The 27217-nt window shown below is 44.0% G+C and overlaps 1 pseudogene; it reads left to right on the top strand.

The window, feature by feature from the left end:
- Positions 1-9941: 9941 nt before the first annotated feature.
- Positions 9942-10060, top strand: LOC113923954 (annotated as a pseudogene).
- The last annotated feature ends 17157 nt before the right edge of the window (positions 10061-27217 follow it).

The raw sequence follows: 27217 nt of genomic DNA, 5'->3' as shown, positions 1-27217 counted from the left end.
TTTAACTTTTCAGGAAGGTCTCCTTTGACTACCTTATCTAAAGTAACACTACCCCTTGGTTACTCACCATCCTTGATACTGCTTTATTTTTCTTACAGCACTCTCTATCTGACATTCTCTCTCTCTTTCTCTGTCTCTCCTCTTTTTCATTTTCATTTATTGCATACCTCACTCTCACATTGGAATGTATGCTCCTGGAAAGAAGGAATTTTTGTTTACTTTGTCAACTGTTGGTTACTCAGTGCCCAGCATAGACTTGTAATAGGTGATCAATGATACTTTGTTAAGTTAATGATTCCTCAAATCTCCAACGCATTCTTAACAAACTTTTTCATCTTTGCCAATCTGAAATATGAGAAATGGTATTTTAACATCTTTCAATTTGCATTTCTATTTCTGTGAGTGAGGTTTAGCACTTTCTCATATATTAAAAAATCATCAGGGCTCCTGGCTGGCTCAGTGGGTACAGCCTGTGACTCTTAATCTTGGGGTCATGAGTTTGGCCCCACATTGGGGTAGAGACTACTTAAAAATAAATAAATAAGTAAAAATGATTTTTAAAAAATCATCTTTCTTTCTGTGTAAACATCATTGTTTTCAATAGATGCTATTTTAATAAGTAAATACATTTCTTTAAAAGGATTATAGATGTCACAGAGTTTGGTCATTCTTTACTTTATCAGGGTTTGGAATAGTGCCTGTTGAATGAATGAAAAATAACTACCGGAGACAACTATGAGAAGGTGAGCAGAGGCTCCATGAAACTTTTCGATGTTTAAAAAGAGTCCTCCTAATTGAAGGGGATCTCCTAGGCTAAAATACAGAGAAGAAATGATTAGCTTCCTTGGCAGCTACTCATGGACTTTCTTTTAGTTTCCCTGCACTAGCAGAGACTGAGAGTAGGATTGGGGGCAGGGAGTGAGTGGTCCCAGGAAGCAGAAGTGATACAGTGAGAAGTGACAGAACAGGAAGGAAGAAAATTCGAGAACGTGTGCAATGGTGAAAATTTTGCTCACATGGGCACTGATGATCAATCCTACTGGGAGACTCCTGAGGAAACATGTACCACATGCCTCAGGACTGTCACACCAAGGACAGAGAGACGGAGGCATTCATCTGCCAATTCCCATCTCCCACTGCTTAAAAAGCACCCTTGGATGTGTATCTCACCCATGTTTGGGAACTGCACCTGTAGTTAGCTGTGCAGCCTTCTCCAGCCTCAGAGAAAGAACGAAGGCAGAAAACAAGACAGTTGTACTGGCACACCCTTGAGGAGAGAGTCTGTCGACATGTATGGAATCTCTAGTCCCCTGCACTGAGAGCATGTGTGTGGCCTTTGTGTTGTTATTCTTTAGTCTTCTATTGGCTTTGAATGTTTCCACGTGCTTTTGTCTTATCTCACCATCTGGATTTCACACTCTTTAAAGGCCGGTCTATTGGCCACTCTAAGGTGTATCATACAGTCTTTGGGATTATATAATGACATACACACACTTGTTGATTGTTTTTCATTCGTTCGTGCATTCGTCACAAAATGTGATGATCGTGGTTCTGCGAAGAAGAAAGGAAGATATGCTCTTCGAATTTTTACCTAGCTACCTTGCTTTTTGTTGTCCAGGGTCCTGGATTTGCCTTTGTTCCAGCATTTGTGCATCCCAGAGAAGGAAACTAGACAGTCTCATCAGCCCTAGACCAGATGTCTAGGTGAACATGAGCTACAGAGTGTACTGGGCCAAAGAATTGGAAGTCATGAAATGAAATCTTTGCTGTCTGCAGATCATGTCTGAAATATGTTACCTTCTCAATTGATTTGTTAAAAGGAGAAAGGAGTGGTCAGTGGGGTCCTGATTATATTATCTAAGCTGGTTTTATAGTCTTAATAATGACTTCTGTGGGAGGAAAGCTGGTGAGTGTATTATATGGAAGAGGACTGTGTCCCTGTGCCCAGGTTTCATCCTAGTTGGTCTAGACAATGCCACCAAGTACAACTGGGTAGACTGCACCGCACAGCTCCTGGGGGCACCATTCCCATAGTTGTGCAGTATGGAGACCTATAGATAAAAATCGCAAATGGAAGCTCCTTCTCAAACAGGAAAGACTGAGAGAAGTTTGGTAGGTGTCTCTGCTCATTGAATGGTGCCAAGTAACTGACCCCTCCCCACATGACTTTACCCTGGGGAAGATATTGAAGGCTGGGAAGCTGGTGGGTGAGATCTCGTCTCCCTTACACCAGTCAGTTGAAAATAATAGTTGTGGCATCTACTCTACACCAGACTGTGCTAAACAATTCATGGATAATATTTAATCCTCAACAACCTTGGGAACCTTGGGCAAACCACGCAGGTCTTCAGGTCAGTACTACTTCAAGTGCACTCTGAATCCTTGCAGCCTATGAATTGCTCGTTACCAGTTCACAAAGAAAGCAGTACAGAATTAAGAGTAGGCTTTTAGAAAATTTCATAGTCATTTAATATCCAAGTGCATGATCAGGGAACTTATCTTGTTGAACAAGGGATAGACCAAGTACTGTCCATGAGTCATGTGTTTTGAGAGCTGTGTATGTAGTAGGACCATGTTACCATGTGTGATATTTCAAGGTTAGTTGGTAAACAGTAAACCGAACACATGTAAAAATCTGAGAAAATAAAAGTATTTCTTTAGATTGTTTCTTATTTTGACCTATTAAAGATACCTTCTTTTTGTAAAAACTGTATTTAAAATTTATCATTTAAAAATATTAGCTAAGGGATGCCTGGGTGGCTCAGTCAGTTAAGCATCTGCCTTCAGCTCAGGTCATGATCTCAGGGTCCTGGGATCGAGTCCCACATCGGGCTCCTTGCTCAGCAGGGAGCCTGTTCCTCCCTCTGCCTGCTGCTCCCCCAGCTTGTGCTCTCTTTCTCTGACAAATAAATAAAATCTTTAATAAAAATATTAGCTAAATTAGGGAAGCAAATTTTCATAGTAATATTTAACTATAATTTGCATGTGTCAAACTTGACTCAACTGCTTTTAATCAAGAAAAAACATACTTTTCCTACCATGCAAGTAGCAACAATAGTGCAACAACGACTAATGAAAGTGGTGCTGAAGAAATTAAAACCAAAAGAATTTGTACCAGTTTTACTTGGAAGTATGGTTCCTCATGTATTGAGCTCAGTTTTGTAGCCATAATTGCTACTGAGGTGCTGAAACTCTAGTGTGTTATTTGCAGAGCTGTATTAGCTGATAAAGTCAATAAATAAAGTCATCGAACTTAGGTAACATTTACATAGAAAACGAAGTACATTCAAAACCTTAAGAGAGAGGGAAACAAATGAGAGACTCACTCTCTCCCCTTTCTCTCTCTCTCTCTTTTTTTAAGAACACTTGGGAAGAAAGACCATTGAATTTAAAAAACTGATAGAAGCAGAGGTTCCATATTTCACATATAAACATTGGAAATTTGTGTCTTATAAAGTAGCATTTTGAGATGCTAAAATTTCAAAAAAATAGACATTAGTGAGGACTATCTTAAAGATCTTGGAAATTATGGCTGAATCTGTGCCAAAGAAGGTAAGTCAAGTATTATTTTTCATAGCTAGATAAATTTATCAACCAGCTAATGACATGGCAGATTAAGTCACAAAAGAAATACAGCCAGTAAAGTATTTTTCATTGCACGTTGTCGAATGTTCACATACTGCTAACATGACAATTACTTTAGTGTATAGTACATGGTGGAGATAAGAGGGAGAATTTTTTTTAAGATTTTTTATTTATTTACTTGACAGAGAGAGACACAGCGAGAGAGGGAACACAAGCAGGGGGAGCAGGAGAGGGAGAAGCAGGCTTCCCACGGAGCAGGGAGCCCAATGCGGGGCTCGATCCCAGGACCCCGGGATCATGACCTGAGCCGAAGGCAGACGCTTAACGACTGAACCACCCAGGCGCCCCAGGGGAAAATTTTTTTTCAGCTTCATTGATGACAAACACAACTAACAATGAACCATATAAAACTATGAAGAATTATGTTGTTAATGAATGCGGTTTGAGTTTAAGTTTGGTGTAGGAATATGTTCTTTTTTTTTAAAGATTTTATTTATTTATATAAAATATAAATATCTCTCTCACAAAGAGAGAAAGAGGAATCACAGTAGACAGAGTGGCAGGCAGAGGGAGAGGGAGAAGCAGGCTCCCTGCTGAGCAGGGAGCCCGATGCTGCGGGGTAGATCCCAGGACCCTGGGATCATGACCTGAGCCGAAGGCAGACACTCAACCGACTGAGCCACCCAGGTGCCCCTGGTGTAGGAATATGTTCTAATGGTGCAGCTGCTTTGACAGAAAAACATCCTGAAATTATTACCCAAATTAAATAGCTTGCATGAGAATGTAAATCAACACACTGCTTTGTTCATCAAGAAAATTTTACAATGAAAACATTTCAGTTAAATTAAACAGGGTCTAGTTCATATCAAAAAATTATGAATTATGCAAAAGCTAATGTATTAAATTTGAGATTATTCTCTTTTTTGTGTGATAACATGGAAGCTGATCATCAACAACCATTGTTGCATACTGAGATAGGGTGCTTCCCAAAGGGGAAAGTTCTATTAGGGATGTTTGAATGTAAAACAAACTTTTGGTGTTTCTAAAAAGTAAAAACCACCCACCCTTATAAGGGCCCAACTTTTTGAAAATGTGGTTTGAACAACAGACTTGTTTATTTGTGTGATATTTTTGGCATTTTTGATGATGTTACTACTTCTTTTTTTTAAAAGATTTTATTTATTTATTTGAGAAAGAGAGAGAATGAGAGATAGAGAGCACGAGAGGGAAGAGAGTCAAAGGGAGAAGCAGACTCCCTGCCGAGCAGGGAGCCCAACGTGGGACTCGATCCCAGGACTCCAGGATCACGACCTGAGCCGAAGGCAGTCGCTTAACCGACTGAGCCACCCAGGCGCCCGATGTTACTACTTCTAAGCAAGGAAAGACTACAATATGATTTTCAATGGCAGATAAGATCAGAGAGTAAGAATAAAAGCAGCTTGGAAGAAAAGAGTTTCCACACTGTTATACCATGCTCCATCATTTAACAGCGATTACCAAAAAAGTAGGCGATGATCTTGTTATTGCACATCTGTAAAATGATGTAGCGAAATGACTTACAGATTTGACAAAATTGTTTAAATTTTATTTCCATCAAAAGAAGATCCGTGCATGGGAAATTTACAGATCCTGAAACCATTGCTTTCATTGAAAAATAATTTGCAGCACTATCAACAATAGCCAGACTATGGAAGGAGCCCAAATGCCCATTAACTGATGACTGCATAAAGAAGATGTGGTAAATGTATATATACAATGGAATATTACTCAGCCATCAAAAAGAATGAAATCTTGCCACTTACAACGACATGGATGGAGCTAGAGTGTATTATGCTAAGCGAAATAAGTCAGTCAGAGAAAGACAGATACAATATGATTTAACTCATATGTGGAATTTAAGAAACAAAACAGATGAACATTTGGGAGGTGGAAAAAAAGGAGAGAGAGAGAAACCATGAAAGACTCACTCTCTCTCTCTCTCTCTCTCTTTTTTTTAAGATTTACTTATTTATTTTAGGTGGGGAGGGCAGAGGGTAGAGGGAGAAGGAAAGACAGAATTGCCCACTGAGCGTGGAGCCCAACTTAGGGCTCTATCTCATAACCGGGATGAGATAGAGCCCTGAAATCAGCTGAAATCAAGAATCAGACGCTTAGTTGACTGAGCCACCCAGGGGCCCCAACAGGGACTCTTAACTATAGAGAACAAATTGAGGGTTGATGGAGGGAGGTGAATGGGGGATGAGATAGATGGGTGATAGGTGTTAAGGAGGGCACTTGTTATGATGAGCACTGTGTGTTATATGCAAATGATGAACCACTGAACTCTACTACTGAACCAATATTGAACTGTATGTCAACTAATTAAAATTTAAAAAAGATAATTTAACTGTACAATTGTTGAACAATACAGGTTTGAACCGTGCAGGTCCACTTCTATGCAGAGTTTTTTCGGTAAATACAGTACTGTCAATGTCTTTTCTCTTCCTTAGGATTTTCTTTTTTTTTTTTTTTTAGAGATTTTATTTATTTATTTGACAAAAAGAGACACAGTGAGAGAGGGAACACAAGCAGGGGGAGTGGGAAAGGGAGAAGCAGCTTCTCGTGGAGCAGGGAGCCCGATGTAGGGCTCCATCCCAGGACCCTGGGATCATGACCTGAGCTGAAGGCAGATGCTTAATGACTGAACAACCCAGGCACCCCTTCCTTAGGATTTTCTTAATGACATTTTCCTTTCTCCAGCTTACTTTATTATAATAACACAGTATATAATACATATAACATACAAAATATAAGTTAATTGTTTATGTTACCAGTAAGTCTTCTGGTGGACAGTAGGCTATTAGTAGTTAAGTTTGGGGGAAAGTCAAAAGTTACACAAGGATTTTCAACATCATGGGTGTTCCCAACCCCCACGTTGTTCAAGGGTCAGCTGTATCACTTTACAGTATAAATTGGTGGAACTGGCAATGGATGGAGAGGTGAGATGTATTTTGAAAATCAGAATCATTTGCTTCATTTTGGGTAAAAGTATAATATGAAAATCCTGAGCTTCGTGGAATTGCTTTAAAATTTCTTCTCCTAGGAGTGCCTGGGTGGCTCAGTTGGATGAGCATCCGACTCTTGATTTCAGCTCAGGTCATGATCTCAGGGTCATGAGATAGAGCTCCAAGTTGGATTCTGTGCTCAGCGGGGAGTCTGCTTGAGATTCTCTCTCTTCCTCTCTCTTCCCCTCCCCCCAGTGTGCTCACGCTCTCTCTCTCTCCAAGATAAATAAATAAATCTTTAAAAAAAAGTCTTCCTCCATTCCCATCAACAAACCTCTATGAGACTGATTTCTCCACTAAAGCTCTTATTAAGACAAAACATAAAAGCAGTTTTGACGACCATTGTACGTTGCGAGTAGCATTATATTCCATTCTGCATGGATTAAATAGGCTAACAAGCCATAAACATGTGCATTTGTCCATTAAAAACCCATAATCTTGATATACTGTTTATTTGAAGTAGGGAATCACTATATTTCACTTATAATTTTCTGTTTAATTGTGAATGCAGAACGACAAAAAGTCATTAGCAATAGCAATTCTCTATATTAACGTCTATAATATGCACACTGAATGAACAACATGTAGAGATTTTGCATTTATTTTACTTTTTCCTATGTTATGTTCGATTATATTATTATATTACATTAGGTTTTAAAAAGTTTTGTATGTAATATAATTTATCTAGTAACTCATTTTTTTAAAATTTTACAAATGGATTAATTTGCAACAGATAATTTTTTTATGTTGAAAATGTAATTTTATTTTTTTATTTTTTTTATTTTTTTAAGATTTTATTTATTTATTTGAGAGAGAGAATGAGAGATAGAGAGCACGAGAGGGAAGAGGGTCAGAGAGAGAAGCAGACTCCCTGCTGAGCAAGGAGCCCGACATGGGACTCGATCCCAGGACTCCAGGATCATGACCTGAGCCGAAGGCAGTCGCTTAACCAACTGAGCCACCCAGGCGCCCTGAAAATGTAATTTTAATAGATAATTCTTCATCTTACATAGGAGCACAGTAAAATACACCACATTCTGAAGAAACTCCAGAAGTGATGAGAATCAAGAGTGGGGGAAATTCAGACGGGCTACAATATCCATCACCTTAAATTGCGAGAGACAAAGGTTCCAACCTGCAGGTTAACATTTACATACTCAGGACTGGCTACACTGATGACTTACAAAGAACAAGGATAGGGAATTCGAGATGGAGAAGGGTGGGAAAGAACAGTTTTTTGAGGGGAGGAACTCTGTCAATGCAGAAAAAAATTACTGAATATCAAACAATAGGAGCTCCCATAGCAAATACTGAAGGATGAAAGAATCATTAACTGAGGATCTGATACTCTCAAAGGAAGAAACCTTTCAGATGACACTTACGCAAGGTGGCTGCTTGAGATCTGCTCATCAGGTCTACAAGGAAGCCTCATAAATGCCTCAGCAACCCCAAATGATTATCAGATTGGTGTTTCCCTAGTAGCACATACCAGTGGTTACACATGAAGTTTCCAGACAAGAACTAAGAAAAAGGTCATATCCCAAATGCCAGACACAAACAAATGTGGCACAACATGTGAGTCCTACACAGTCAGTCACAACTGCCACTTTGTTGTGACTTTCCTGTACAGTAAGTTTCAAACATCATGGCAAGACACCTATGATCATCTAATCAGACAACACAAACACATTTATTCAAATTTCTAGGAGGTAAAAAAAAATATCAAATACCAATGCTTTATGCATGCTCAGGGCCAGCTTATAAATACTCCGTTCAGTGACATCTTAACACAAGTTTGCATCAGGGAAAAGAAACTGGCAAAATCCACCTCCTGCCAGATCAACTTGTCAGATGGTGAAGACCAAAAGAGAATGTTCCATCAGTTTTAATTTTTAAATACGATTGTCACATTGGGAAAATGAAATAAACACAGTAAAATAAACTGTACAAAGGCAAAGTAGAATAACAAAAAATATTTTACTAAAACATAAGATTTACAGAAGTTTCCAGACAAGCCATACAAAATGGTCACAAGCTTTTTCTTGAAGGAAGGATTCTACACTTGACAGCAAGTCACAATGTTATTAGTGAGGGCTGTGATGTTTGTTTAATGTTCCCATTTTGGTTCAAACAATCAAGCTTGTCCATCTACAGTGTCTAAATAAAGTTAGACTTGGCTAGAGAGCATATTCTAAAGAACTGGTTAGCTGCTTTTAACCAATGCAATTAGATCACCATAAAAAGGGGGAAAGGAGCCCAAAAAATTAAAATAAAACTACCTCTCCCCCTCAAAAAAAGTAATAAAGAAAAACACCCACACCCCTGCAGCTAACCCTGACAACTACCTTCACTCACAGTGCTTTATACTCAAACCATGATGGGGAAACGAATAAAAGCAGAGAAGGGCCACTGCTTTTAAACGTTTCACAACAATCCGGATGGTACTTCTAGCCTCTGCTCATGCTTTACAACAGTGAATCAGGACAAGACATAGGTTTGCTAATGTGCATTTAATCACCAAAGGACTGAAGATGTCTGGGCTTTTATTCTGTAATGTTTCTAAGACTGTGTCCATTAAATGCAAACAAAAAAGGAAGAAGTCTTGGCAGAACAGGAGAACAGGAGAACTTGATGATCAGATCGATTTTAAATATTATTCATGGCATATAGCCTAGTCCATGCTCTAGCTGTTTCTATGGCTTGGGCTTCCTTGGTCTTCCACTGCTTCGCTACATCATTTGCTAATGGATCATCTGGATTGGGAGCACTTAACAAAGCCTGGATCGATAGCAGAACTGTGCGGATCTGCAGTGCTGGGGACCACTTATCTTTCAAAATATCTAAACTCATTCTTCCCAACTTGTCTACATTAGGATGATAAATTTTGGTCATGAAACGTACTTTCGGGGCTGCCATCGGGTATTCTTCTGGTAGGAATAGCTCAAGCTTAAAAGTCCCTCCCTCAAAGGGGGAATCCTGGGGGCCAGCAATGACCACATGAAAATAACGGGCGTTGCTCTCAAACGCTGGGTTTCCTTGATAATCCTGAGGGGCAGCCCGGCCATCTTGGGTCAGATCCCGAGTTCGGCCTCTTGTCTCGACTCTGGCTCCGCTCGCCTCACGCAGGAGTGGAAGTCCAGGGCTCCACTTCCGGCAACAGATAATTTTTTTAAATACTGGTTCTTCACCATAGTGTGAGAAGCTCTGTACATGTCACCTTCATCTGTAAGGTTAGGATAAACTGCCAACTTGAATCCAACACAGTTTTGGATGGTGTAAAGTCCAATGAGTTAGGGAAAAAAGGACCACTCAGTCTATGGCCATATCATCCTGAATGCACCCAATTTTGTCTGATCTGGGACGCTAAGCAGGGTCAGGCCTGATTAGTACTTAGATGGGATTCCGCCTAGGAATACTAGGTGCTGTGGGCTTAAAACAGAACAAAACAAAACAAAAAACAGAAAGGGACCACTCATTCCTGCAGGAAAGAGGAGCTGTTTGGGGTTTCACTTTTTCATGTTTCCCACTAGAGGGCAGTCAAGAAGTACTTATAATTGACGGTGCATCTTAAAGCCAAAATTGCTCTTAAACCAAGAGACTGAAACATGTAGGAAACAATAAAACAGAGCAAGCGCAATTACCCAGTGACCATTTATTGGGTATAGTTAACACTACCAAACTGTACGTTTAAAAATGCTTAAGATGGTAACATTTGTATTATGTGTATTTCCACACCACTGAGAGAGAGAGACAGAGAGAGAGAGAGAGAGAGACTCTTCAGGCCAGAAACCCGGAGTGGGCAGGAACCATCCACATTGACAACTCCAGCTCACAAGATGTGGAGAGAAGTGGAGACACACAGGCTGACCCATCACAGGGGCAGTTGAGCCTCTTTTCTGGGGCACACACACTTACGCACACATGTACTTTTATTCCGGTATTGCTTTACCCTACTTTTCCAAAGTCAACTGTTTTAGGACCCCTCTCTCCATAATTAGTCAGTTCATTCAACATTTACCAACGACCTCCTTGTTCCAGGCACCTTGGAAGGCTCTGGAGGACAGCTGTGAATGAGCTTCTGCCTCAAGGTGTTTAGAGAAGATAGTTCTTTCTAGTTTGGGGTCTTGAAGTTCCTGCATCTCCTTCAATCACTGGCAAGTGGGCCAGTTGGAGCTGTTTCTCAAGTGTTCTCTTGAGAAGGTGAAGAGACAAGGAAGCAAGAGGGAGAAGAGCTCCAGAACCACAGAGCGATCTAGGGCTGCCTTGACAACAAGATCGGGGCACATGGCCAAGCCCTTGAGGTGTCAGGGCTGGACTCAGCCTTGGCCAACTGTCCGTGGAAGGATGTCACCTTTTGACTCTAACAGAACTTCACTGAAGTGATTCTTTGAGACCCAAAGGAAGAGGGCCCACGCTTTGAGAAACTCATCCCACGTCTATTCCAGCCTTTTTCGGATTCTGTAGGAACACAGGAATGTCCTACTCTGAAGGTGGGCTGAGACCTCCGGGGGCAGTGTCGGGTATGGGTAAGGGTTTGACTTAAGAATCAAACAAGCTTTAGTTAAAACTCAGGCTGTGCCTCGTGGTAGCTAACCTTGCACAATGTCTCTATGTCTGAGCCCCACTATCTTCACTTTTAAAGTGGAAACAATATTAGTAGCACCTCAAAGGGTGTCGTAAGGATGACATTATAAAGTGTATGTGAAGTTCTCAGCACAGTGCCTGGCATGCAATAAGCACACAATAAAGCTGAACTGGAGCTCAGAGTGCATCCTACCCCACTCCATTCTACAGATGGGAGAACTGAGGCCCAGTAGCCTCGTAATGGTGGAAAGATGATGGATTCGGGAGTTAGACCTGGTTTGAATCCTGACTCTACCCCTGGACTTTAGGAAGTTCCCTTAATCTCTCTAAACCTCAGTTTCCTCATCTGTGAAATGGGACAATCAGGCTGTTCTGAGGACTAAATGGAAGATATTCTGTAAAGCACCTGGTATCAGGGCCTGGCATATAGTAGTTGCCCAGTAAAATGTTCCTTTGGGTCCTTTCTTCTCTTTGGTTGTCCAGAGTCATATTTGGCTCACCCTTTCTTTCTTTTTCTTTCTTTCTTTCTTTCTTTCTTTCTTTCTTTCTTTCTTTCTTTCTTTCTTTCTTTCTTTCTTTCTTTCTTTCTTTCTCTTGCTTTCTTTTTCTTTTTTTTTCCAGTAGGATCCGTGCCCAGTATGGAGGCCAACGTGAGGCTGAGATCAAGACCTGAGCTGAGATCAAGAGCTGGACTCTCAACAGAATGAACCACCCAGGTGCCCCGGTCCTAACTTTAAAAATGCAAGCCTCAGGGAGTTCATGCTGACATTCATGATGCAAACATGGACGTCAAGCAGCTTTATCTCAACTCAAATCCAATTCCTGACCTTGGGCAAGTTGCTGATCCTCTTTCTGCTGCATTTAACTTGTCTGTAAAATGAGGATAATAATAGTACCTAGCTCCTGGTGCTGGGTGAGGATCAAGCTCTTTTGAAGTGACCCATAAATGTTTATTAGCATGTTCTGCAACCACGGCTCTGATCTGTAAGAGACTCTCAGGTAGATAAGTAGTAATGCCCATATTCCTTCCTTCTTTTGGTCCTTCCTTCGTTCCTTCATTCCTTCCTTCCTTCATTTTTTGTTCATTTGTGCGCCAGGCTATTAGAGCTGGGATTCACAGAATTAGACACAGAATTCATTCCCTGCTCTTGAGTTGCTCACAGTCTACAAAACTTAAACGATGGCTACCTGATTGTGTGTCAAGGGCTTTGAGGAGAGGCCAGAGTCTGCAGTCAGACTTTAGCCCTGCCACTCTGTGTCCTTACCCGAGTGACTTAACCTCTCTGTGCCTCTATAAAATAATATAAAATGGGGATTATCAGTCCATTTCATTCATGGGATTGTTATGAAGTTTGAATGGTTTCGTAGTTGCAATGTGCGTAGAACAGACTGGCACATGGTAAGCAAACTATGTGGGCTTGTTCAGTCGATAGAAGCATAAGCAGAAATGACATCAGCAGCATTCAGGGAAGAGGGTGGAGTCCTAGAGGAAGAAATAGTGAAACCCAAAGAAATTCAGTGCACTTCCTACATGTAAGTCCCCCTACATTTCACGTTTCGATATAGTCCCACCAGCCAAACCTGGAAGGGACCCTGGAGAATATTTTGTTAAAGATTCACGGTTTGAAGATGAGAAAACTCAGGTCAGGTGAGGTGAATAGAATAATGACCCCCAAATATGTCCAAGTCCTAATCCTCAGAACCTATGTTTATGTGACCTTACATGGCAAAAAGGACTTTGCTTGTGTGATTAAATTAAGGATTTTGAGTTGGGGAGATTATCCTGGATTTTCCGGGTGGGCGCAATGTAATCACAAGGGTCCTTGTAAGGGAAAGAAGGAAGCAGGAGAGTCAGAGAAGTCAATGTGATGATAGAAACGGGTTGGATTGATGTGGGGCCAATGAGTCAAGGAACTCGTGCATGTGTGAACAGGGAGCTCTGATTTCCCCATACCCCTTTACCCCATGGGTGCCCTTCCATTGATCTGAGGCTTCATTCCCTGCTGATTGTCCCAGGAACCAAATTTGCTACTTTCAGCTTTGATGAAGTGCCCTCCTCCCCACCCCCGCCTTTAGAGACAAAGCCAGAGCTTTACTCTCAGAAGTGGAAACTAGGAGTGCCAACAGGAAATGAGTGCTATTAGCTATCTGGAAATCTTTTCAAAAGAAAGAACTCTCCCTAGATGAGATTGGTGAACAAGGCTGATGAGATTTGGGAAATGTAGCCAATAGCAGATAAGCAGTCTTCTAATTGTCATGGGTCCTCTGTGAGAAAGATTTGGTGGCTGGCTTGGAAAATTGATAGGAGACAATAATCAGAACTTGTGCCTCCACAACTACACAGGGCAGAGGAGGCCTTGCAAGGCCGGGAAACCAAATTTATATATTTGGACAGGAATATCTCTAGAGTGGAGAAGAGAAAATAGGCTACTGCTGCTGGAGAGAACGCAAGGGTTCACCAGTGATCAAGAAAACAGGCCCTACTGGACTTGGTAGATGGGAACACAACCGGACATCAAGCTCTTGGAAGGCTCTTTGTTAGTTTCTACCAAGAACTCTCCTTTAGGAAACTCATCATAGGGGACACATAAAAGATATTCAGCTGCTAAGATGTTCATTTTAGCATCATTTATCTTGGTGCAAATACTCAGCAATATGGAATTGGTTAAATAAATGATGGTATGGCTATGTAGTAGGACACTATGCCAGACATTTTTTTTTAAATGTCGAAGACCATTTTAAGACATGAGATGTTAGTACACACTCATAATTGAAGAGTGGGTTGTAAGATGGCATGAGAGTGGGATCCCATCTTTTTTGTTTGTTTGTTTTGTTTTGTTTTTAAAAAGCATACAAAGCCTGGAAGGACAATTACTAAAATGCTACAAATAGCACCCTTTGGATGATGGGATTATGGGAGGTTTTAGTGTTTTATCTTTTAGCTTATAGGGTATTTTCAATATTCAATCGTTAGCATATGTTACCTTTGCAAATGAAAGTTATCTATAAAAAATAATTAAAAGGAAGTGACCAATTTGTTATATCTAGTTTGTGCCTGGATCTTCTCATACATTATCTCACTTATACTTTAACACAGTATGAGGGGGCGCCTGGGTGGCTCAGTCGTTAAGCATCTGCCTTTGGCTCAGGTCATGATCCCAGGGTCCTGGGATGGAGCCCCGCATCGGGCTCCCTGCTCAGCGGGAAGCCTGCTTCTCCCTCTCCCACTCCCCCTGCTTGGGTTCCCTCTCTCACTGTCTCTCTCTCTCTGTCAAATAAATAAATAAAATCTTTAAAAAAACAAAACAGTATGAGTTAGGTGTTATTGTGCCCACTTTATTTACCGGGAAACTGATACAAAGACTTGCTCAAGGTCACACAGTTAAATAAGGGCCGGAGCCACGATTTCAAACCAATTCCTTCACACTCATAGGCCACCCTCTTTCTACAACACCACTTGCTTCCCCCATAAAGAATTGCCAGTTCTCTCTGTGCTCTTTCTGTGGTCAGAGCAACCCTCAGCTTCTATAGTAGCTTTGGCTTGCCTCATCCGCAGGAGAGGGAACAATACTGCTGCTGTTGCACTCCAGGAATCGCCTTATAAATGAATACCTTCACCTCATTCCCACTCTTGTTATGCCTTAGAGTACATCAGTCCCTCCAGACCCGATGAGGGCTGGGGGACCTGGTGGGTCAAGGCCCAGGGACCATGCTCACTCACAGGCTCTGCCACCCAGCTGCTTTCCTGCTTAGCCTCCTTCACTCTAGCATCCAGTGGGTCATTTGAAATAAGCTGGGGCTTCTATAAATACCAGAAGCTGGGTGATCCCCGCCCCCTCTGCCCCCCCCCCCCCCGCCCCGCATGCGGTAACCCAGGGCATTGAGATAAATGCTCAGTTTCCATTGTGCAAGTCGACCTGGGAGGGATGTATCTGAATGGACTCAGTCTCCACACCACTTAGCACAGTGCTTGGCGTGGAGAAGGCACCCCGTCACTATCAAATGTATCCATGGCTACAAGGAACCAGCCAGGTCACTCTCCCGGCCAGCAGCTTTCCTCTTCTCTCCCCTTAGGTCAAACATTGTCCAAGTGGCAGAGAACTGAGCAAGCCGCTAATATATTCTGAAGACCTCCTACTATCCAAAATGACTAAAGAGAGGGTGACAGAATCGAACAATTATTGAGTGCCTGCCTGGGATCAGCATTCTGCTCTTTCTCGTATTCATTCATTCCACAAATATTCAGCTTGGTGAATGTCTGTGGGCTAAGCCTTGTACTGGATGCCACAGAAAATAAACAGGTAAAAAAGGATATGTAAGGAGCCCCGCATCGGGCTCTCTGCTCCACGGGAAGCCTGCTTCTCCCTCTCACAATCCCCCTGCTTATGTTCCCTCTCTCGCTGTGTCTCTCTCTGTCAAATAAATAAATAAAATCTTTAAAAAAATAATAAAATAAAATTATTATACAGTAGAATTGATTTCTTTCCTTCTGATGTATGTTCCATGCATTTTAGTACGTATAGATTCATGTAACTAGCATTACAATCAGGATGCAGAACGAAGTGTAGGAATTTTAATTTCCATTTGGCTATTGAGGAAATTGAGGTCCAGAGAGTCTGAGTGATGCCCCGAGGACAAACACCCTGGTGTTAACACAGATGACAGAAGGAAATTGGGATTTTGCTGTGGAGTCCGAGAGAGGCTAAGGAAAGGATCTGGTTCCAGGTATTGGACCTTGAAGTAGAAATTTTCGTTTTTCCAGGGATGGTTGCAAACGTCCATGAAGTCTATTCTGAAGATTTTAAGAAAAACTTCTGGGAATTTAGAAGTTAGCTGGGTCCATTGATTTACTCTCTCTGATTACCTGCCCAGCCTCGAGGTCTATAGCTTGTCTGCAATAGCTGATTTTATGAAGCATTTGGATTCATTTTCTTTAAAAAATATGAATACATAGTAATCTTTTGCCAATCACTCCTCGTCATATTTGTGACTGTCGCTTGATTACCCAAAATGAAACAATCGCTTTTCTGACTCCTCTCTTGGGGAAAGCGTGCTTGGCTGCCCTTATCACAAGCCTGCTTTTAACTTGATGTGTTTAATGAGTGCCATCCTGGAAAACATTTCAGTGTTGTGAAAATGTAAATTAAAAGTCACTAAAGTAGATTAAAAGGTCGAGAGTCTCTTCCAAGGAGTGTCATGCACTCACATCTAATACCTCTCAAATACCCACTGTGGTTGCTGAAAGTTTATGTAATTAATAAATACACATGGTTAAAACTGATATTAAGTGACCAATAATTTCCTTCCCACCCCACCCCCAGACCCTAGTCCCTTGGTCTCTCTTTCCAGAGGCAGACATGATGACCAGTTAACTGTGTATCCTTTTGGGAAGTTACTAAGCAATCAAAGGTATTTTATTTATTGTCTATAGAATATGTATTTATGTATTGCCTAAAGGAAATATGCCATCCCATTTTTCCTGACACTATTCATTCAGGTAAGTCAACGGAGGGTGGGCACCAGGGATTCAAAGACAAATACGGCAGCTGTGATTTTCAAGAGCTCATAGTAGAGCAGAAGGGAGCTTATGTGTAAACAGGACTGAACACAGAGTTCTTGGATTTGTGGCCCAGATGCTCCTTGGTCCCACCCATTTGGGTCCTGACCCATCCACCACTGGTGCCATCTTGTGGCAACGGCTGGTTTTCCAGACGTAGTTACATACAGGGCTGGTCTAAGGTTTCCAAGGCAGGGCTAAGCTTGCCTTCCCAGTGGAAAGGGAGATTCTTCTCCTCAAAGTCCCCAACAGGAACCCAGAAGCCCACTCCCACAGCTGGTGACCTCTAGCCTGGAGTAAGCCTCATGAACAACCTCTTTCCAAAGTGCTTGGAATTCCCACCCTACCACCATTGGGTGGGAAGGGACTTTAGAGAGTGACCCATCTCCATTCCAGACTTCCCCTCCCACACATCCTATAAAATGGGTCTTCTGGCCTTGGTGGGGGTGAAACACATCAGTGAACAAGTACTCCCTCCCTGGGGCAGCCTACATCTGGACTGGTCACCCAACACAAAGGGCTGGAAAGATCTTCCCTTTATTAGCTGACACATGTGGCCCTCTGACAACCATCCACTGTCCCCAATGCAGGATTATCCAACAGACACACCACATACAGCTTATAGAATCAGCAAAGTGGAGGCCACTGAAAAAAAATTTTTTTTCAAAGAACATTGATAATTGATAAAGTTAAAAAAAAGCACTGAAGTGGTCATCAATGGAAAAATCAGCACGTTACTAGACTTCCTTATACTTGTTTTTAGGATTTACATGGTTTTATTTTGTATTACCTATGGGGATAAGGGTGGGCAGGAGATATCATAATCTTTAGAGGTTGAAGGCCCCTAAAGATCTTGAATGTGCTCCATCGACTTAGATTCTGCGTTGACTCAAAGGAAGTCTCCTTCTCAGATAGCTTTCAAATATCTGATGACTTCCTCCACTCTCACACTCAACTTTGCTGAAGTTTGTCAGCCTCCAGGAAGCCCTTTTTGAGCAACTGGGAGAGAATTGGGGTTTCCCCCAAGATACACAACCCCATCTATATTTGTCTTACTCGGTGTCCTGACCCATGTACAAGGAGACAGCAATACTCCTGAGCGGGTGCCCACACAGCGCCCACAGAGTCAGTGACTACTCCTTTACTTCATGGCTGAAGCTTGAACATCCGCCCACCTGTCCCCATCAGCCTTACATCACCAGTCTGGAGGGATGGGGATCATCCCTTCACCTCCTTACACAACCGCAGGACAACCAGGCTCTCCCACCAGGCTCTCCATAGTAGGGCTGTGGAATAGGGCTGACGTTGAGAGTTGGTGCCCCTCAGCCTGTTAGGATGAGGGTATAAGAAGGGGTGACTAAGCCTTTCTAGCAGCCTGGGGCGTCATAAATATCATGGCTCTTATTACTAAACAGGGTATGGCAGAGAGAGGGCTCTGGAGAATAGGGGACCCTGAATGGAACAGGAAGTGGTCACTGTGATTCAACCACAGAGCTTTTCCCTGAATGTTGTCTGTTGTGTGACACAGCATTTGGGGAAAGTCACTGTGCTGAGGTGGGGGTGTGGGTGGGTAGAGAGATGTTCAAGTTATGGGCTGGTCCTGCCACAGAAACTGGGCAGCGAAACCAGGAAGGAGAGCTCCTGCAACATTGGTATCTCCAGGGGGCCACCGCCAGCCCAGATCCCAGCCCTGTGGGAAAATGCTTCTCTGTAGGGGTGGGACAGCCCCCGGGAGGCAGCATCGCTCTGACTTCCCTGGGTCAGAGACCCAACTTACTAGAGCTGCCATTTGGACAGGTTACTTTACTTCTCTGAACCTCTATTTCCTTACCAAAGTAATGGGAATAATAATGGAGACAACTAAGCGGGTTGTTGTGAAATTCAAATGAGATGTTACATGGTTATCACTTTGAAGAGAGATTGGCATAGGGTAGGTGGTAAGAAACAATAGCTATTGGGATGCCTGGGTGGCTCAGTCGGTTAAGCGTCTGCCTTTGGCTTGGGTCATGATCCCGGGGTCCTGGGATCGAGTCCCACATCAGACTCCCTGCTCCGCGGGGAGTCTGCTTCTCCCTCTGCCTCTCTCTCTCTCTGTTTCTCATGAATAAATAAATAAAATCTTTAAAAAAAAAAAAAGAAACAATAGTTGTTATTATTTTGTGTATATTATAACCAGAGACTCTGAATAATCCATTTTAAAGAAAAGAAATCTGAAGTGTCAAGAAGAGAACTGATGTCTCCACAGGGTCTCCACAGCTGTGCCTAGAACCAAGGTCTCCTGCTTCTCAGCCCTTTTGTCTCTTTCTCTTCCCCTTTCCCCACCCCTCCTTCATCACACCATTCACTGTGTCAACCATTTTATGTATGTGAGATCATTAAATACCACATACATTAACATCGTTAAAAGGTAAGCAAAATTGTTCCATCTTTCGGATACCATGTCATTCAGAATGCTTCTATCCATCTTCTCATCAGTTTCTCTAGAACTCTGGCCTCGCTGCCCTCCCCTTTCCAGGAAGTCCTCCTGGATGAAAACTCCCCCAGAACTCGAATCCCTCGGAGACACTGTATCCTCTCAGCTATTAGTGGACAGCCTGCTCTAGCGAGTACTTCTGCAACCATCAACAATTGACCCAAACATACAGGGGAAGTCAAACATGGGCCTTTCAGGGGTGCCTGGCTGGCTCAGTTGGTAGAGCACGCAACTCTTAATCTCAGGGTGGTGAGTTCAAACCCCATGTTAGGTGTAGAGCCTACTTATAATAGAATATTTTTATTTTTTTTAAAGATTTTATTTATTTATCTGAGAGAGAGAGAGAATGAGAGATAGAGAGCACGAGAGGAAAGAGGATCAGAGGGAAGAGCAGACCCCCCGCTGAGCAGGGAGCCCGATGTGGGACTCGATTCCAGGACTCCAGGATCATGACCTGAGCCGAAGGCAGTCGCTTAACCAACTGAGCCACTCAGGCACCCTATAAGAAAATATTTTTAAAAATGGGTCTTGCAAATCATAACTTTAAAAAAAATTATTAAAAACTGGGGCATCTGGGTGACTCAGACGGCTAAGCATCTGCCTTCGGCTCAGGTCGTGATTACCGGGTCCTAGGATAGAGCCCCGCATCGGGTTCCCTGTTGAGCGGGGAGCCTGCTTCTCCCTCTGCCTGCCGCTCCCCCTGCTTGTACTCTGTCTCTCTCTCTCTCAAATAAAAAATAAAAATCTTTAAAAAAATCTTTAAAATCTTTAAAAAATTATTAAAAATACTTTTATAATAAACATAAAGTAGGAATAATAGCCACCTGTTTTTTTGAGTGTTTATTTTATGCCAAGCTTTCTTCTGGGTGATTTACAGGGAATATTTTTAAATCTGCATTTATAGTATTCTCAGCAAGTGAGGAGGATTCCTCAACAGCTTCCATCCTTCCAGGGTTTTCCTGGCTTCTGGCAGCTCACCCAAGGCAGTAGCAGCCTGTGGGCAGCTTCCACTCTCAGGAGACGTCCAGTCTCAGATAAAGCCACAGAGCACTGGGATGGGGGACAAATACCCCAGGTACATCTGGGGACAACCAGTCAAATACATTCACTGTGGTTTTAAGCATATTTCTGAGAGAAGACCTGCCCTCTCTGGTTTGGTTCTGATCCCCTCAGTTTCAGGGTCAGCCTGAGGACAGGGGCCAGGTCTGTGGTGTAAAGTCTGAGATCTTCAGGGCACATTCTCAGCGCAGTGGGAGAATCGCTCCTTCCCCTCTCCCTAATCTCTGAGACCTGGTCACTCACCACTCCTTCCCCTGGCTCCTGACCCTGTCTCTCTTACACCAACAAGCTTGTTGCAATTTCCCCCAATATACCTGGCGGTGTCCTACATCTGGATTTCTGCACATTTCCTTCCCTGCCTCGAACACTCCTGCATCCCCTGCTCACTGTCTGAGGACATTCCTGGGGAATTAAATAAAGATTCCATGTGGGCCTGTCTCCCCGGACAAAACAGGGACTGGGATTTAGTCTTTTTTTTTTTTTTAAGATTTTATTTATGTGAGAGAGAGAGAATGAGAGATAGAGAGCATGAGAGGGAAGTGGGTCAGAGGGAGAAGCAGACTCCCTGCCGAGCAAGGAGCCCGATGCGGGACTCGATCCCTGGACTCCAGGATCATGACCTGAGCCGAAGGCAGTCGCCTAACCAACTGAGCCACCCAGGCCCCCAGTCTTAATTATTTATAAAAATAGGCTGCAGGCCTATTGGCCCTAGTTTGCTGATTTGATTTTTTAAAATATTGCATTAAAATATTATTTATGTTGGTCCTTGAATTTTTTGGTACCCCCCCCCCTTATGTTTCTGTACTCAAAGCAAGTGCTCCACTCTTTTCATACTATTCCCTGCCCTGTTTGTTTGCATCCCCAGAGCCCCAGCATACTTCCTGGAGGTTTGATGAATGAATGGATGAATGAATGAATGAAGAGGAAATCCCAACATCACATCTTGTACTGGGCTGTGGGGAGCAGCTGAGTGCCATGATGTCAACCCCACCTGGCCACTTCCTAGCTGTGTGTCTTTGGGCAAGTTACTAAACTTTGCAGAGCCTCCATCTCTTTATATGATGAGTGGGAATGACAGGTCGGGGTTCTCCCACCTCACAGTATTGTGGGAGTGACTGGCGACTGCCCCTGCTGGGGCACCGAAAACTGACAAATACACAAATACCATAGTTGGGAAGGCACACGTGGACTCCTCCCACCACGATGAAGTTTTGCGTCCTCCTTCCCTCCCTCCCTTGCACCTGCTCTCGGAAAAAGGAACAGAAACGACTTCTTACTGACATGGGAAGTGATCCCCGCCAGGGGAAGCTGAACTTTTAATTGGCACCAAAGCCTTAAAGTAAAGGAAGTGAAGTGGAATTTCAGGTGCGGCGCGGAGGAGGAGGCTTTGGGGGTGGGAGAGATTTTCTGAGTCACTGACGGCACATCCAATAAACAATGTCAAGGATAATGCTTCCAAAAGCTCCAGCCACTCTCCTCAAGAGCAATTGACTTCTTCCTGGGCCTCAGTTTTCTCCCGCATGAAACGAGAGAGTTGGACAAGCTGCCCTCTGAGCCCCCTGCGTCTTGGAGTTCTGATGGTGCTTTGGCAGGACAGGAGGGGGAAGACGCGTCTTCCGTTTCCCTTTGCCCTTCTTAGATAACCGTTCTGGTGTCTTCACTCTCACACAGGCGACCCACCAGGCCCCAGCGTAGGGCCCTGGGCAGGCCCAGGATGGATTCAGGAGCACGTGGGTGTCTGGGCTCCCGAGACTGGGGTGGGGGTGGGGGTAAAGGTAAGCGCTCCGCCCCTCCGGCCTAGGGGAGCCCGGCTAGGTTGGGGTGCATCCTCTGCCCGCCCCACCCTCAGAGCCGCCCTGGCTGGGCGCGGGTGCCCATTGCACAACTGCCGCCCCGGGAATGCAGCCCGGGCAGTTCCCACGGGGCTCCCAGCTCAGGGTGGGACCCCCTCCTTGGCAGGGCGATCAGAATCACGCTCGGCAAAATATTAATTATTGCTGCTTCCAAAGCCCCACCACTGGCAGGTGCCGGGCCCTGCCCAGGAAATCCAAATAATCAGCATCATTGGCATTTTAGTCACCCCCGGTGGGGGGGCCAGACCACGTGATCCCCGCCCCCTCCTTGTGTTGCGGTTGGTTTTGTTTTGTTTTGTTTTGTTTTGTTTTGTTTTGTTTTGTTTTAAGCCAGCGCCACTTCCTGGAACCCAGCCTGACACCCGCAAGTGGCAAGTGCCGGGAGGCCAGTGGGGGCTGGGGTAGGGTGGGGGTGGGTATGGGAGAAGTGGAGAATGTGAAACTCTTGGGGATGAAAGAAGAAAAACTCACTGTCCAAGCAAATTTATACGTGGTTCTCCTCATTTTGGAGAAGAGGCTGAGAGATGTAAGAAAATTGCCCCAAGGCCCAAGCTGGTAAGAGGCAGAGTTGGGACACTTTCCACTATACTAATGGCAGGTGATTTCACAGGCAGGATTAACCACCCTGGTCTAATCAGTGGTTGAGCATATTGGGAACGTGAGAAAGCAGTGGGCAGGCCAACCCTGTCCGGGTGTCAGTGGGGCTGTGGGACTCATACTCTTGGTGGCAGTGAAAATGTCCCATCAAAACACAATGAGCTGGTATGCATCCAGGAAGGTCATGCCCCCCTGACCTGCCTCAGAATTGTGGGAATTTTAAGAGACAGACTCCTAAAAGTTTCTTGGAACAAAGTGCTTAATTGATGTCAGTTAAGCCTCAATTAGTATTCCAAAGAAGCGTTCCAGAATCAGAAATAGTTTGTGAAAAAGCACTCCATTTATAAATGCATACCACTCCCTGTCCTCTCCCGCTTCCTGGATAAGTGGAAGCAACATTTGGGGAATAATTCTATCTACTCCACAGGATATTTTGCTGTTCTTAAGAATAACGATTATGAAAAGTGTTTAATAACATAAGGAAATGCATATGTTATAAGGTAGAAGGCAAGACTGTACACAGGACAATCACAGCTATTTGAAAGAAAAAAAAGGAAGAAAGAATGAAAGAACCCAAACCAATGCATACAAAACAGACCGACAGGAAACACGCAGATGTTGATAGTGGTTTTCTGTGGGTGGTAGGTGATTTTTCTTCTTTCAATTTTCCAGTATTTATGGCATATATTACTTTATAGTAGAAACTAGCCATACTTCACTTTAAAAGAGAGAAAGTGGATGATAATAGTAATATAACAATAATTACAACAATAGTAAACTAGCACTTACTGAGCATATACTGGGTGCCGGGCACAGTGCTAAGCACTTTACTTGCTTAAAAAAAAAAAAAAAATCCTCAGAGCAATCCTGTGAAGTGGACATTACTAATGTCTCTATTTTACAAAGCCTCTGAGATATTAGGGCATGTCCTAGACATTGAGTTTTTGGCTGTCCTGGATCCAAAGCCCCCTGGCTAGCGTGCAAGACTTGCCCTCATGTGTGGGCCTGAAGGAAGGAAGCACCCCCCACCCCCTCCTATCCCTGAGGTCCAAGAGCAAATCCTCCCACCTCAAGCCGACGATGGGTAGATGCTCCTGCCTGAGGCCTGGGCCTTGGACCCCTGCATGCTGGAGCGTTAGAACTCCATTTGCTGTGATATCTGGCTGCAGTGGCATCAACATCCTGACTAGACACTTCCTGGCCAAGGAACAGTTTTGTGTCTCCTACCACTCTGAGCCTGGAGAGCTGCCTTCACTTCTGCTCCTTTCCTGAGACTACCCCCTCTTGACCCCCTGCCGACGGCATTGTATTTGATACCCTTCTTTGTTTAAGACAGTCAGGGTCTGTTTCTGTGTCTTGTTACCAAGAGCTCTGACTGATATCAGTGATTTTCCAGCAGTTCCAGAGCAAATGGTGGAAGCAGGACTCCAATCCAGACCTGTCCATCCAGAGCTCAAACATTTAACCAATCCTCCTGTGCTACCCACTCTTCCCCAGCATATGATAAACATTTCTTGAACTTCTAGAAAACAAACCAGAAACATCGTTTGGAAATTTTTCTCAGAAATGAGGGCCCCACCATCCACCCTACTTCCACGGGGGCCTGGCAGGCCAGGCAGTAAGCTCAGGGCAAAAGCCAGGTCAGGGCGGAGCCAAGCCAGGTCTCCAGTGACTGCCCTACCATGGGACCTGGGAAGGAGAGGAGGAGAGGCAGCTCAGGCCTCACTGGTACTTCCTGACTGCTGCCAGAGAACTGACTCAGGATGGGGTCTCCTCCCCCAGAAGGCTTCTTTGACCTTTGAGAAGAGCCTCGAGTGTGGTCCCCATGGCACCCACGCCAGGTTATGATAGTTGGTTTGCAGGTCAACCTCCCATGCAAATGTCAACTTCTAGAGGACAAGCACTGGACATTTTCCCCCTGAATCCCTCATGTCTGGCACAGCAGTATTATTGGAATGAATGAATGAAGGGCTTGTCCCTTCCCCACACCCAGCAGTGGGAAACCTTAAACCCTGGGACTTGTCAAAAGCATCTTGGCGAAATAGAACCACCACGGGCTTTGGAGTTGACAAATCTTGCTTCAAGCCGCGGCTGTCTTACCTACAAGCAGATTCTTCCTTGACCTCCCTGACCCTCAGGTTCCTCATCTGCAGCATGGGGATAGTAGCTAAACTCTCACCCCAAGTGCCTGGGAAAACAGAAACAGTGGTTGGGACACAGTAGAAGCCTCAGTCTATCCCAGGGGCTTCCTTCTCCCAATACTCGAGTTTCATTTGCTTCCCTCTTCCTGCCCCTCACCTGAGTAAATATCCAACAGTAGGGAAAAGGTTAAATAAACTATGGCATACCAATAAGAGAAAATGTTAAGAAGTCAATAAAAATGTGGCTTAACCAAAATTTTTAACAGAATAGAAGATGGCCATGTATTCATGTGAAGTGAAGAAAAGGCCAAATTATTTATACAGTATGACCTCAGCCATTTGAAATGAGTATGCATATGCATGCTTGTACATGCAATAGGCAATTTCTGGAAGGATATGCAAGAAAACTCTTACCAGTGGTTTCCTCTTGTGTGGGAATAGAGAGCTGGGCTGGACTTTGACTTTTTCCCTTTATAACCTTCTGCCCTTATTTTATACATATAAAGAAATAGAGAATAAATCATCTTATAATATAAATTAAAAAATTGCCATGATTATGTATTAATCTGTAAATAAAAACCCCCAAATGCAGAAAAAATAGAAAGGAAATAAAACAAGATTTCAAAAGTGGTTATTTGGGGAGTGGTGGAATCGTGGAATTAATAAAATACTTTTCTCCTTCATATCTTTCCATATTTTCCAGATGTTCTGCGATGAGCTTATAGCTCTTCTATAATCAGAAGTAAGGCAAACCTCATTTCAGTAGCTCCTCTGGACTAGGAAGGAGGGGGAGGAGCAGCAGGTGAGTGTGTCCAAAGGGCCAAAGGAGCCCGAGGTGGAACTGGGCAGAGGCAGTTGTATTTTTGGAGCCCTGTGGTTCCTGCTGAGTCAACTAACTAGTTGTTTGGCCCCAGCCTGCCAGTGGAAGCAGGAAATGCTCCCACTCCTGCCCTGGTTCACTCTTAGTCATCCTCTGGGAAAGCAGGGTAGGGGTGGGGGCCGGAGGGTAGTTGGGAGTCTCCATCTACCCCTGCAGCCTTCTAGGCAGAGAAGTCCTGCGAAGGAGTCTGAGACGGAGATAGCCTATCCACCTGGCATTGTCCACTTGGAGGGGAAGGGGGCGGCAGCTGGGAGGGAGCAGCAGGGGTTGGGGGAGGGGTGCTGGGAAAATGCCCCTCTGGCGCCTCCAGCAGGCAGCACTGCACCCCACTGTGGAGCTGCTGTGAAAATTAATCACCATTTGTCCAGAGCTTTGAGATTCCCCAGATGAAAGACATGGCAGAGGAGTGTCACCATGAACACGTGTTCACGGTACGGGCTTTTATCCCGAACACCCATCATGAGAATCACGTGTTCCTCTCCTAACCTCCCCCAGCCCTGACATCCTGGCCTCAGAGCACCCGAAGTTGAACGTCAATATCAAATCCTGCCGAAGGGGAGGAGGGAAGGGCAGGGAACAGCGGATCCCCCATCATCCTGTATCTCAGATGGGTAAACTGAGGTGCCCCGTCCTCCCCGGTTAAAAGGAGGAAATTATGAGAAAATCGAGAAGAGCGAGGTAAGAAGACTTGGAGAGAGAGGTTGTGGATTAGTCTGTCCCAGAACCCAGGCCTCTGCCCCTCTTGTGGACTGAGGGATGGGAGGAATTCTAGAACTCTCTGGCTCGGGGCATGCAGTGCAAGTAGGTTCATCCCCAGATGTGCAAGGTAGATGGATTTCACTCTGACTTCTAATTCCTCTAGCAAACTGAAGGATTCTCTGTTGATTGCTTCGAACACTTGACCATGGTGAATTCTGTCCTCTCCTGGCTCTGTGAATTTGGGTGAGAAACTCTTTGGTTTTCTGGATTCTTTTTGTTCTGTCTTTCCCTCCAAATTTTAGGCAAGGTAATTGATCTGTAAAGCTGCTTCATGTGTTTCTGGGCAGGTGTACAGAGCAAATCCAACAGAGAAAAGATCATGAAGGGGCCAGGCCCTCCCTCCAGGAGACTGAATTCTTATTGGAGAGTTGGACCCTCCCTTGCTTAGAAGACACTTACACAATGTAAGAGGTCAGACAGACGGAGAAAAGGCCTAAGCCCCAAGAAGAATCGGACAGTTGTGGACTAGAGGATTCAGGAGACTTCCCTAGGACCCAAGTAGGGAAATGCAAAGGGACCCGGCCTCAGTAGAGACAGTGAAGAGGCTGTTGAGGCCAGAATGGAAGGTGCACGTGAGGACGGGGACAGGCAGATGGGCTGGCTGGGTGAGACTGCAGGTCCCTTGAACGCCAAGCTAAAGAACTGGGGTTTTGTCCAGAGGGCAATGAAAAGCCACTGAATGTTT

This window comes from Zalophus californianus, chromosome 15 (assembly GCF_009762305.2).
Source record: "Zalophus californianus isolate mZalCal1 chromosome 15, mZalCal1.pri.v2, whole genome shotgun sequence".
Lineage (NCBI taxonomy): Eukaryota > Metazoa > Chordata > Mammalia > Carnivora > Otariidae > Zalophus > Zalophus californianus.
Note: the sequence above shows the minus strand (reverse complement) of the source record. Positions and strands in the feature narration are given on the sequence as shown.